The sequence below is a fragment of the Topomyia yanbarensis genome, chromosome 3, assembly GCF_030247195.1.
Source record: "Topomyia yanbarensis strain Yona2022 chromosome 3, ASM3024719v1, whole genome shotgun sequence".
NCBI lineage: Eukaryota > Metazoa > Arthropoda > Insecta > Diptera > Culicidae > Topomyia > Topomyia yanbarensis.
The window spans coordinates 62,150,506-62,165,330 of record NC_080672.1 but is presented as its reverse complement, the minus strand read 5'-3'; the positions used below and the strand labels follow the sequence as shown (position 1 = coordinate 62,165,330).

General features: G+C 34.4%; 1 protein-coding gene across 1 annotated transcript in view; it reads left to right on the top strand.

The window, feature by feature from the left end:
- The window catches only part of LOC131689747 (protein O-mannosyl-transferase Tmtc3-like), a 731,596-nt gene that overhangs the window by 420,372 nt on the left and 296,399 nt on the right, over positions 1–14,825 (top strand). The window lies entirely within an intron of this gene.

The window sequence follows — 14,825 nt, the reverse complement described above, 5'->3', positions numbered from 1 at the left end:
GGGAAGGGCCAGTCTCTGACAAATTACATACCACGATCAACACAAAGCAACAAACAGGCAGAACGAAATTAAATGATTCATCTTAATCATTTACTCACCAGGGGGTGGTACCACTAACAAAGCAAAAACTCAGCAATTGTTAGTTCCCGGAATCATCTCGACTTGACCCCGGAGAGTACGAAGCGAAACGGGACATTTTGAAGCGCTGTTGCCTTTGAACCATTGTATTTCAAATAAGTACTTACCATTTCAAAACCTTGCCTCACCCGTGGAACAAGATTATACAGCAAGGGCGAAATGGCAGAATTTATCCCAGCCCCAACGCTCGCCGGTCAAGATGCCCCCAGACTCATCAAAAAACGCCACCACCGAGGGGAATTGGGATCAGCTTTGCCAGTCTGACTACAAAAAAGCAAATAATTCCAACAATTTTTGTTCGTTTTCGTGGCTGTAATTCTGGGTCGAAATCACCGCAGCAAAAAAAAACAGCTTCATCTTCCGGTGGTTGTGTTTTTATTCAGACTTGCCTTTGGGGAAATCCGCAAGATTCGCTGGCGTCCTGAATGGGGAATGGACGAACGGATGGGCTCTCAGACGAGCGATGGTAGTGTAAATATAGTAGGCAAAAGTAAAACAGAAACATTTTCATTTCCATGTTTTGGTCACGCCACGCTCCGCCCCGGTCAGCTTTTCCGGCAACAGCAATGCCGCCTGGAAGTATCGGACGACCGCTCCGGGAGGAATTTTTCAATCTCAACCTAACCATGGTGTTTAAGCGATTTTCTTGCGGCGCTGGTCAGTGCGCTGATACTTTTGCTGCCACTTGAACTGGGCTGGGGATTAAGGTTCAACTTAATCGCTTTAGTAGAGAAATTGTGCTGAAAAATGATAAAAGTTGAATTTGAATGTTTCGCGCTCCACTCGTCAGTAACTGGCATCAGCTTGCTATTAGTTAGACTATATACCCAAACTAACACCAAATTTTTTATTCTTCAAACAGATATACAAATACTTGAAGATTTGGATCGGCTATTATGATAACTTTGTAGCGACAGACATAGGGATAGTGGAAATGCCATCTCCTATGTGTCCAGCACTATCGCTTTTTCCGAACTGCAAAAGCTTTACACTAACAGTCGTAATCATTTTTTTTCTACTGTTTTATACAGTTCCTAAATAGGTCCCTTGCATTCGTAATTTTTTCTTTGCTCATTTTGAGTTGTCACTTTATCATGACGCAATTTCGATTGGATGACACGTGTTCGTGGGAACAAAATGGATCAAATCCGGCTCATCCAATTCTAGCACGTTCTCGGAAGAGTCTGAGACGGAACTAGATTCGACCAAACCGATTTTGGACACATTTTGTTTTGTACTGATAGTTCAATAAGAGGACATCATTGGTCAACAACACACAGTGGCCTTCAAATCAAAAAGTGTGTAAATGCAAATACCTTGGATCATTATTTGAGAATTTATAACGTTTCCTCAACAAGCCATCGGCGACCAGATACCACAGAAGCGGTGACACCACACCTTGAAGACATCCGCAAACACTTTTTATCTCAACTTGTCCTAACGATGTCGGTTGCTAAGCATTGCGTGTATCCAGTTCGTGATATATGAATATATGATATATTGTGGAGGTCAAGCTGGTAGGTCTAAAGCTTTAATTTTTACTCGCCACGCTAATGTATCCTGTTGCATGACTACAGGTAAAAACTTTTTCTCAAAACATGCTTGCCGTGTTCATATCCTTTTTGTAGTATAACAGGAACTATTCCATCTTTTCCCGGAGACTTCTACGGAGTAAATCTTTCAATCGCCCATTCGAACGATTCGGTTGTCACAATTCTACGAGTAAATGACCAAGGCTCTGTACTGCCTGGAAAGTGTGTATCAAAAAGATTCCAAGCTCTTCTACATAACTTTTTGAGTCGGTATTCCACGAAGGTGTTCCTCTTGAAGTACGCATAACTCGGAGCGGACAAGCATCTTGGTATGCTGCTACTACTAGTGAGTTTATTTTATCCACAACCTTATCCAAGTCACTCGGAGATTCAATCGTCGGAAGACACCTATGAAACCTAGTCGCCAAGCCATCTTCGTGGAGATCCCAGTTAGTAGATTTGGGATTACGATACGTGACGCTATCTAGCGAGACGACGGTTCTTTCTTTTATTTCGATTGTAAAGGTTTTAACCATAGGGTCATTCTCCTCTTTGACGGGTTGGAGAAATCTCCTTAGAAAAATCTCTGACCATATGTGCGAAGTTGGGATTCGAACCCAGGTGAGCTGCGTTCAAGGCAATCGATTTACCAACTATGCTATGTCCGTCCCCAAGACGACGGTTCGAGCCAGTTTACCAACTCATGCCTAATACTGTCAGAGCAGAGAGTTACATCTAACACCTCATCTTTGCCAGCCCATGCAAATGTGGGGCAATTTCCTACATTAAATTTGTTCAAATTTGGACTACTTAAGCATTCCGTCAATTCGGTGCGATCTCAAATTAATATCTGAGCTGCCCCAAATTACGAGGGGAAGCCCATTTTTGCTATAATGCAACCCCTTGGAAATCACCAGAAGGTATTTCTTCTGTATGTTATCAAAAGTCATATTGACCGCGATAGCACAAATATCGCGAGTCGTAAGGTCGGAGATAAGACATGTGTCAATAGCATTGTTCCCAAGTATACATTCATGAGACATTTCACGCGGATTTATCGTGCCATTTTTGTTGAAAGCTACGAAGACGGGGTTAAGAAGCTTCCCAACATAGAAGTTTCCTTTATGTAAATACGGTTTTTGGGCCAAAGCTATGGAAGCATTTCCATCCTACACAAGGCGGGATAGACACATAGTTGCTGTACGTTTATGCTGAAGATAATTTTTGTGCTACCTCTCCGGTGTCCCCAATGAAGTTTTTTTAATGAGAGTGCAGTTGAAGCGAGCCATGCCAGCCGTGATAGATATTTCTAAAGCCCAGTTAAACTTAGATTTGTGATACTCTGCCTAAAATAAACAAATGGCGTTGCTGGCGATAAGTCTTTTATGTAGGATTACTACATATCCGCTCACAAAGTTGAGATCGATGGTGTGCAATCGTACTGAACGGGACTCGTATCGGGTGACCTTTGGCGGCACAGCTTTGCAGCTTTCGGTAAAGTGCCCATTTTTACCATATTAAGGAGGGTGCCAAAACTGCGTTTTGGCATGAGAGCCACACGCCTGTGAGTATGCAACATTTTTCCCCATAGGAAAAAAATGGATAAACCATAAATAATTTACGCATGAGGCTTTTGCCCTCACCTAATTTAGAAAAGTTAGCACACATACATACATACACACAAACATACATACAGATATTTTCCGATCTCGCCGAACTGAGTCGAATGATATACGACACACGGCCCTCAGGGTCGCTCGGGATTATGTTGACGAGGTTCAGAGTGATTGCATGACTCTTCTTTATGAGAAAAGCAAAAAGGCAAAAAATGTGTCCGTAATTTCATTAATCAAACGATTTGATTGATAAAATATACGCTGTCTTTGTAATATTTACCGGCATCTTTCGTAATATGAAGGATTTTTTTGCGAAGAATCCTCAAAATGATCATGTACAAAAAAATCATATCGCTGAACGAATTTATTCGTAAATCTACTAAAAATAGACTTTTTTGTGGTATCCAACGGGGAAAACTGATCGAAATGGTGAATGAAGCGAAAGTTATTATGCACAAAAAAAAAATTCCCCTGGTCGCTAGATTAGAACCCGCAACCTTTGAGACTCCGACCAAATGCACTAACCCTTATGCTATTCCTGTGATACGATGACGTCCCAGAAAGACCATATGATTATCGTACGGGCGACAGTGATCGTACGTCAGTCGAATGGTACTCAGGTCGTCGAGATCGGAAAATGTCTGTGCAAGTGCAAATGAAAGCACAGTAGTAACAGCAGTGGCTGAAGCGATGGTCAGTTATCTGCGTCCGCGTCTCTTATCATCTATTTTTACAAGCATTAATTAACAGCGCTAGCGTTGAGAACGAACCACCTTGGCTATGTGACTAATTTTTTCATATTTTACGCAAACAAGCAATAGTTAGTATTACTTTAATTATTTTCGGGTTTGCATATTTTTGGTCTTATTTCGCTTGAATTGACGGACTTGTAGGGGACCACGTGTCCGCCGGTCGAGTTGAAATTTCTTTTAACCGAACAGGATATTTTTTTTTTATTTATGTCGTATGTGTCTGCTACACTGACGAACTTATCCAGGGGACATTAGTTGAGCGTGGGGAGTGCGCATGGTTTTGTACGAGTGGTTCAAAGCAAAATGGTTCACAATATCGCCATGATGTCAAAGGGAAAGTTATGGGCCTTTTGAAAACCCTTCTATTGTTGATGGAGAAATACAAATAACTTATTACAAAATGTAAAATATCTCGAGATCTACCACATTTCGGAAATTTTTTGTTATGAGCGTTTTAACCATTTGCGACGCAGTGGGACGTATTCGGGACCCACCTACTTCTCCTAAGTTTTTATTGGATTTTTAGTTAGTGTTGAGATATAAATACGAATCCTTTCTTTAAATTAACTCGTAGGAATGTAAATAAATTCTTAGGGATGGAGTACAACTTGCACAAAAAATTATATGAATTTGTTAATTAGTTATTAGTTATTAACAACTGAAACTCGAAAATCTCATTTTTTTACAATAAATTCGGCTGTGTCTGAACTAAAAGTCCTAGAGATCTAAAAATTTGTTTTTCAAGTATCTAAAACATTGAACTAACTAGTAGATTATTTTCAGAATTTTTCGTAGGTCAGTTTTTTTTAAATACCAAAATATGCAAAAATGGAGTTTATATTATGTTGGTCTATAAAAGATTCTGAGAGACAAGGATCTTCTCAACTGGCATAAAAATAGATTATGTGGTTTTTGAGGTCACTGATTACAATTCTGATAACAGAACTTGAAAATTCAAAATGGCGGCTACACAATGGCAGCCATTTTTTACGAAATTTGCGAATTTTGTTACAATGAGCAGCAAATTCGATTCACGAAAGTTTTTGGGGTTGCTGATTAACATTCTGTGAGACAGGGATCTTATCAACTGGTATAAAAATAGATTATGTTGTTTTTGAGGTTTTCGTAATCAGTATACGATTTTGATAACAGAACTCGAAAATTCAAAATGGCGCCTACAAAATGGCAACCATTTTTTTATAAAATTGGCAAATTTTGTTACATTCAGTGTAAAACTCGATTCACGGTTTTTTTTTGAGTCGCTGATTTCGTTATAGGTCAACATAAAAAAACATGATATTTAGCTAAACCCAGTCTTTATATTAGATCAGCCATTTTCAATTTTACATTTTCTTCTACGTCAGAATCAGAATCAGCGACCCCGAAAGCCTCTTTGTAAGACGTTTTAGGCCAATATAAAAAACATAAAAGTTAGCGCAGTCGCCATATTGGATCCGCCATTTTAAATTTTACATTTTCGACATCAGAATCACAATCAGAAACCCCAAAAACCCTCTTGTATGACGTTTTAGGCCAATATAAAAAAACATAAAACTCAGCCAAGCACAGTCGCCATATTGGATCCGCTGTTTTGAATTTTACAATCCCCTTCTAAGACGTTTTAGGTCAATATAAAAAAACCTGAAATTAAGCCAAGCACAGTTGCCATATTGAATCCGTCATTTTGAATTTTACATTTTCGAGGTCAGAATCAAAATCAGCAACCCCGAAAACCCCCTCGTAAGACGTTACAGGCCAATATAAAAATTGTGAAATGTAGTCAAGCACAGTCGCCATATCGGATCAGTTATTTTGACATTTTTGACGTCAGAATTAGAATCAGTGACCCCCAAAACCGTCTTGTAAGACGTTTCAGGCCAATATGAAAAAACATGAAATTTAGCCAAACACAGTCGCCATATTGGATCCGCCATTTTGAATTTCACATTTTCGACGTCAGAATCACATTCAGCAACCCCGAAAACCCCCTTGTAAGACGTTTTAGGCCAATAAAAAAATTGTTAAATTTTGTCAAGCACAGTCGCCATATCAGGTCAGTTATTTGGAATTTTACATTTTTGACGTCAGAATTAAAATCAGTGACCCCCAAAACCGTCTTGTAAGACGTTTTAGGTCAATATAAAAAAAAATTTAGCCAAACACAGTCACCATATTGGATCCGCTATTATGAATTTTACATTTTCGACGTCAGAATCACAATCAGCAACCCCAAAAATCCCTCGTAAGGCGTTTATGGCCAATATAAAAAAACATGAAATTTAGCCAAGCACAGGCGCCATATTGGATCCGTTATTTTGAATTTTACATTTTGGACATCGGAATCAGAATCAGCCAATCCGAAAACCCCCTTGTAAGACGCTTTAGGCCATTATAAAAATATGAAATTTTGGCAATCTTAGATGCCATATTGGATCCGCCATTTTGAATTTTACATTTCCGACGTCAGTATCAGAATCAGCGACCCCGTAAACCTATATAAAGTTAAAAAAACAGTTTTAAAAATGAAGAAAAACTCGCGTCGCAACGGGTTAAGAACTTATTGTTCGTTACATTTGAATGGCTCCCAAAAAGATTTTGTTAAAATATGTTTTCAAATATCATTCCCACGGGTCATATATTCTAAGAAATTATTTCAATCGTCAAAATACACATTTTTATAAACGCATAATTGGGATTGGACCCAGATCCACTGGGGTAAGTGACGGTCACGTTTACCACTGAACCACCAGCGTCGTGTATGATTAGTCGATTGTTGATTTTCTTCCATCTGGACCGGATTCTCACTGACAGTTGGAAAACTTAGCAAATGAAATCAATACACTGTAAAGAAAAACTGGGTAAAATTTGGTTCAATTCGGCCAAGTATGAAAAAAGTTACGCCAGTTTGAAAGTGTCGCACCCTTCACGAAGTATATTAATAGATTTGAATTACCAATTCAAGTGTCGTCACGACATTTCTGTTATGTGCCAGATTTTACCTATCCATCTTTTTACGCGTGCGAATGAAACAAAGATGATTGTATGACCTGTTGCTCATATAAGTTTATTCACATTCTTCGTGCATATAAAATCAGTATCTTCCAGCCATATAACGAGTGAAGATAGGTACAACATTTTTGCTGTACAACCCTCTATTTTGTTTTTCAATTAATTATATCTCACTAATTTCTGTTTTTTTCTTTCGTTTTCTTTACGTTTTCAGTTCACGCCGGACTCAAAGTCCGTACATAAATAAACTATTCTGATTAAATCCATCTGGTGGGAAAATAGATGTCAATCAAGAGGCATCATCAAAGATTTCGACATCCCTTTTAAAATCATACACATTGAACTCGGTCGAACCATAGCTGATCTTTTTTTCAGATTAAAGATAAACCGGCAAGTTGTTTAACTATTTAGGAGGGACCTGAGGCAGAATTATGCAACCGTGACAGATATCTCGAAAATTCGACCTGTGTTAATTAAGTAAAGTAAGCGGTTAGTCTTTTATGGAGGGCTACCGCGTCTACGTACCCGCTCACAAAGTTGAGATAGACGGTGTGTTCATCCATTCGATATTGCTGTTTAAAGGATCCCCGTGAGTGTAGATTTTAAATTGCCAAAAAAATTGGAATTAATGCATGCATAAACGTCTACGTCCTTTCGAAAAATTGCTCTTGTATCAGAATATTGCAATTGCCAGAAAAAATCATGGAGATTCATTAACCGAACACAACTGCAAAGTTTCGTTCGAATTGGAAAAATAAGCGAATGCCCGTACAAAAATTTGATACTCACCTCAACGACATCGAATCATAGTTTGGATGAATAAATAAAGCACAAATGCACTGTTAAGTTGAATTAAATCGGTTTCTATACACTGGAAACTTTTCATGGAAGTATTTTCGAGAGATAGATGCAAACATTAGGAAACTGTATCGTGAAATGGTTGATTTATAAGCACTCAAAATCTAACTGCATTTCGTTGCATTTTTGTTGAGTTTGTAAAGTGCACTCCAATATCGAAAACAAAGGCGTAATCCTACGTCAAACAACCGTAAATGCAACCAACCAACCAAATTAGACAGGAAACGTGCGAGTTCCGGTGATGCGGAATTGCCACTCCATCCATTCGGAGTGGCTATCATAGAAAATCTCGGCGAAATATCTACAACTTGATTGCACTTCCAATATGTGTGATATTTTGTGTCGTTATTTTTGTTGCTGTTGTTGTTGATGATGGTTGTTGGTCATTGCAAACAGGCAAACGAGGCGACAGACAGGCGCTTGTGTGACGAGAGTTTTCGCCCAACTTGAATGGCCGAGAAAACCGATCCTGTTCGTGCTGTGTTTATGGCTGTTGATGGACCAGGTCCTAAAAGTGTGTAAAGTAGGGTTGTTCCAATTTGGACACCATTATGAGTAGTTTTATACTGTCATCACTGTTTGAAATATTTCATTTTTAAAAGTTTTGTGAAAATACCTGCACATCAGGCGTGCTATCAAATTTCTTACCACCCAACGTGGATGTCCAACGCACATAGACAGCACACGCGTTGGACAAAACTTTCCGAAGGACCAGCCCGCCATTATCCGACGGAAAGGTAAAACATAATATCTGGTGGCGCCTACTGTGTTTGTGAGTCTACCTGAGAATACCTCGCTGCCCACAAAACAAGTTCAATCAACTGAATTCGCTGGATTTGAGGTGGAAATTAGACCACCATTGACTGCGCCATCGAATTCGCCGTCGTGCTGTATTGAATTTTAATTAAACACAGATTGTGACACAGCTGCAGGCTCGAGGTTGTGGATAAAGTAGAGCTACCTGTCCGCCTCTCGGTCTTCCGTTAACCGACCGTTAGCCGGTTGAAAATAATCACCAACTGTCATAGGAACACCAAAAACCGTCAACCACGAACGAGCATCCCGCTCCAGATGCTCCCGGGGGATTGTTTGTAGGCGAACCTCTGCTGCTGCGGTCCAAATTACAGTGCATTAATTTTACACTATAAACAACATGGCGACCGTAAACCTCTAACTCCGGCGGTGATAGCAAACTGTCGCGTCCGCAAATCATATATACACATGATTGCTTCGGCGCTGATGTTCAGTTGCGTACACAGGATCTGGCATTTTCTAGAACATCAGATTTCCAAACAAAAACCCCTCCGTATCGCACACAACTGATCGCACCGGATCCTGACCGACTTTCCGCAGCTTGGCAGCAAGCGTTTTGATCGTTCCGTTACACTGCAGTTGGTAATCCTGGCACGAATTGTGATGTGTTGTTGCATTCGTCAGTTGAAAATCACTATCGTCGTCGGCCCCTGGAGCGATATCCTAGCGGCGGCGGCTTAGCTGTGCGGTTGCTTTGTGTGTACCCTGGCAGAACAAACCATCATCTGATTAGATGTGCACTGTTTTCACGCGAAAGTTTGTTTATGTTCCATCAGTCTCTTTCTCTCTCTCTGGTTAGCCCGCGGACCGCGATATTATCTGCTTGCTCGATGGTTTGCTTAGGCATTGGATTTCCTATCCAGCGGCTAACCCTCACCGCCGCACTCGGTCAGATTTGAACAACATGCGACCTCCGCCTTAGGCGGTTGGCTGCGGAAATATCACGTTAGGAGCGTGGGCGGAGTGCGGAATTCATCGCGTACGTGTGTTTTCTTTCTGTGTAGGTGTGTGTGTGTTATGCGCTTACACGAAGTTGTGACGAAAGTCGTTAAATTTCAGTGAAACCCGATGTTTGGTTAAAGGGTGGGAAGCATCGTTGCTTTTCCAATAACCGAGAGACACGCTTCTAAATTAATTTGTAAATAATTATTAATTAACTCAAAACAACATGACACATATATTCAAAGACAGTCTAGAAATAACATAAAACGGTACTACACTGGTCGACAAAAAATACGAGTGTACCCCATTAGGCATAAATTCGTTAGGCACACGGACGTTTGGCATACGTACGTTAGGCATAATGGACGTTAGGCATTAATACGTTGGGCATAATGGACGATTAGAATAATGGACGTTAGGCAAAAATTATCACTTCAACAAAATAAAAAAAACTTCCTGAGAACGAGTTATAGGGAATGAATACTTCTCCACGAAAGAAAATATACACTGAAAAAAATATTGTGTCATTTTCTACAAAAACAAAAATTTATATTAAAAATTTAAATTTAAAAAAAAACCCATTTTCTAAATTTTTTATATTTTGTCAACAAAAACCTTAAGAGAAAAGAGACATTTTGAATTTAATTGAATGATGCAGATTTTATTAGTAAAAAAGTTTTTCTAACAATAACTTTATACATGTTTTTAAATTTCATACTAATTGACATACAAAACTGTGACTTTTTTTACAGAATAAGATTCTAAGTATCATTTTAAATCAAAAAGCATTTAACAAAAATCATCTAAAATGCGATAGTTTTCGAGATATTTGAAATTTTGCTTCTACAAAAACCAATAATTCGTGTAATTATGCCCTTTTTAAAAGTTATTTGCGTTACCCTATCATAAAATGTCAAAAATCTAATTTTTATCATTTTAGAGATGCGAAAGAAACTTTTTCAGTATATTTGTATCATGGATAAACTTGCAATAAAAAAGTTGACATATTTTTATAATTCATGCTATGTGCAGTAAAAAATACAAATTTATTTTTAAATTTTAAATCTAAATACTAATAACAAAAAAAAATCTGAAATTTGGTTGTTCTCGAGATATTTTAAATTTTGTTTTAACAACACAATTATTTTGCTTTATTACGACCTTTTCATAAGTTATTCACGTTTCTCCATCAACAGTAACAGTTTTTCGGAAAGCCCATAACATTTCCTGTAACTTTCTCTTTAACATCAAGGCGATATTGTAAACCATTTGAAAGCTACATGATTCAACCATAGGGTCTGATGATTAAACTATGTAGTTGAATCATATGTTGATTGTTTTCATGTAGCCTTCAAATGGTTTACATTATCGCTTTGATGTCAAAAGGAAAGTTACAGGAAATGTTATGGGCTTTTTGAAAAACCTATTACTGTTGATTGAGCAACGCGAAAAACTTATGAAAAGGTGGTAAAAACACAAAATTTTTGTGTTCATAAAACAAAATTTAAAATATCTCGAGAACGATTACGTTTCAGAAAACTAATGTTATGAGCATTTCGATTTAAAATGGCCTTTAGAATCATACTCAAAAATAAAATTGTATTTTTGACTGCAAATAGCATGAATTTTATAAATATGTCAAAAGTTGTTGTTAGGCAAACTTTTTCATTGAAAGTTTCTCCATGATCCAAATACAATGAACAAGTTTCTTTTAAGTCTTTAAAATGATAAACATTAGATTTTTGACATATTATGATGGGGTAAAGCAAATAACTTTTTAAAAGGGCATAGTTACACGAACTATTAGTTTTTATTGGTGCAAAATTTCAAATATCTCGAAAATTATCGCATTTTAGATGATCTTTGTTAAATGCTTTTTGATTTAAAATGATACTTAGAATCATATTCTGTATAAAAATTGCAGTTTTGTATGTTAATTAGTATGAAATTTAAAAACATGTATAAAGTTATTGTTAGAAGCACTTTTTTACCAATAAGTTCTCCATCATGCAATTATATTCAAAATGTTTTTTTTCTCTTATGGGTTTTTGTTGACAAAATATAAAAAAATTAGAAAAATGGTGTCTTTTGCAATTTAAATTTTTAATATAAATTTTTGTTTTTGTAGAAAATGAGAAGATTTTTTTCAGCGCATATTTTTTTTCGTGAAGAAGTATTCATCCCCTATAACTCGTTCTCGGAAAGTTTTGATGTATAAAAAAGACTAACCGAACAAAAAAAATTAATTTTATGCGCATAGAAACATCAACGCCCTTTTAAAAAATTGCGCTTGCGTCAAAATAATTTTATTCAGCGTAGAAAATGTTTAGCCTTCCATGCCGATGAAACCTGTAAAGTTTCATCGGAATATAAAATGGTCGGTCACGATGTTGGAGATTTTCGGACGGATCCTCGTGGAATTCCCCTTGAATAAATCTGAACTCAAATAAAATAAGCAGATCGAATGCGTGGTGTGCGGAAACTCAGCTTGCGTTAATTTCTCTACTTACAACCTATAAATTTCAAATGACTAAAATAGCAACTTTTTTGTAAATTTTCGTAAATTTTACAAATTTTTATGAATTTTACAAATTATTGTACATTTTACAAATTTTACGCATTTTCGTAAATTTTACAACTTTTTGTGAATTTAACAAATATTCGGATATTTTACAAATTTTCGTAATTTTTCAAATTTCTGTAACTTTTACAAATTTTTGTTAATTTTTCGTAAATTTTACAATTTTTTATGAATTTTCGTAAATTTAACAAATTTTTGTGAATTTTACGAATTTTCGTAAGTTTTACAAATTTTCGTAATTTTTACAAATTTTATTGAATTTCACACATTTTGGTAAATTTTACAAATTTTCGTAAATTTTGCAAATTTTCGTAAATTTAGCAAATTTTCATATATTTTACAAATTTTCATATATTTTACAAATTTTCATATATTTTACAAATTTTCGAAAATTTTGCAAATTTTATTGAATTTCACACATTTTGGTGAATTTACCAAATTTTCGCAAATTTTCGTAAATTTAGCAAATTTTCGTATATTTTACAAATTTTCGTAAATTTTACAAATTTTATTGAATTTCACACATTTTAGTGAATTTTTCAAATTTTGCAATTTTTTGTAAATTTTGCAAATTTTTGTATATTTTACAAATTTGAGTAAATGTTACAAATTTTCGTATATTTTACAAATTTTTGAAAATTTTCCGAGTTTTCGTTGATTTTGCGCATTTTTGTAAATTTTACAAATTTTTGTAAATTTAACAAATTTTCGTAAGTTTTACAAATATTTTCGTAAATTTTACAAATTTCCGTAACTTTTACAAATTTTTCGTAAATTTCGCAAATTTTCGTAAATTTTACAAATTTTCGTGAATTTTACAAATTTTCGTTAATTTTACTTATTTTCGTTATTTTGCAAATTTTCGTAAATTTTATAAACTTTTGTAAATTTTACAAATTTTGGAAAATTTTCAAAATTTTACAAATTTTTGTAAATTTCACAAATTTTCGTAAATTTAACGAATTTTTGCAAATTATGCAAGCTTTTGAAAATTTTGCAAATTTTTGTAAATTTTACAAATTTTTGTAAATTTTACAAATTTTTGCAAATTTTACAGATTTCCGTATATTTTACGAATTTTCGTAGATTTTACGAATCTTTGAAAATTTTCCGAATTTTCGTAAATTGTACGCATTTTCGTAAATTTTACAATTTTTTTGCAAATTTTACAAAATTTTTGCAAATTTTTCAAATTTTCGTAAATTTTTGCAAATTTCCGTAACTTTTTCAAAATTTGGTTTTTCGTAAATTTTGCAAATTTTCGTAAATTTAGCAAGTTTTCGTAAATTTCACAAATTTTCGTAAATTTTACCAATTTTTGTAAATTTTACAAATTTTCGTAAATTTTGCAAATTTTCGTAAATTTCACAAATTTTGGTGAATATTACCAATTTTGGTTAATTTCACAAATTTTCGTAAATTTTGCAAATTTTGGTAAAATTAGCAAATTTTCGAAAATTTTGCAAATTTTCGTAAATTTAACAAATTTTCGTGAATTCAACAAATTTTCGTAAATTTTACAAATTTTCGTAAATTTTACAAATTTTCGTAAATTTTACAAATTTTTGCATTTCACAAATTTGTGTGAATTTTACAAATTTTCGTGAATTTCACGAATTTTCGTAAATTTTACAAATTTTTGTACATTTTAAAAATTTTTGTAAATTTTGCGGCTTTCCGTAAATTTTGCAAATTCTTCAATTTTTTTTACTATCTTTGTATATAATCCCTTAAGGTATGAATGACACACATCAACTTAGATTACCTCTTACCAAACCAAATTTTGGCAAATTTTACGAATTTTCGTAAATTTTACAAATTTTCGTAATTTTCACAAATTTTATTGAATTTTACACATTTTGGTGAATTTTACAAATTTTCGTAAATTTTGCAAATTTTCGTAAATTTAGCAAATTTTCATATATTATACAAATTTTCGAAAACTACAAACTTTATTAAATTTTACACATTTTGGTGAATTTGCCAAATTTTCGCAAATTTTGCAAATTTTTGTAAATTTAGCAAATTTTTGTATATTTTACAAATTTTCGTAAATTTTACATATTTTCGTAAATTTTACAAATTTTATTGAATTCTACACATTTTAGTGAATTTTTCAAATTTTGCAAATTTTTGTAAATTTTGCAAATTTTCGTATATTTTTCAAATTTTAGTAAATATTACAAATTTTCGCATATTTTACAAATTTTTGAAAATTTTCCGAATTTTTGTTAATTTTGCGCATTTTTGTAAATTTTACAAATTTTTGTAAATTTAACAAATTTTCGTAAGTTTTTCAAATATTTGTAAATTTCGCAAATTTTCGTGAATTCTACAAATTTTCGTAAATTTTACAAATTTTCGTTAATTTTACTAATTTTCGTTAATTTTGCAAATTTTTGTAAATTTTATAAACTTTTGTAAATTTCACAAATTTTCGTAAATTTTACAAATTTTTGTAAATTTTACAAATTTTCGTAAATTTTACAAATTTTCGTAAATTTTACAAATTTTTGTAAATTTTACAAATTTTTGCAAATTATGCAAGCTTTTGTAAATTTTGCAAATTTTGTAAATTTTAAAA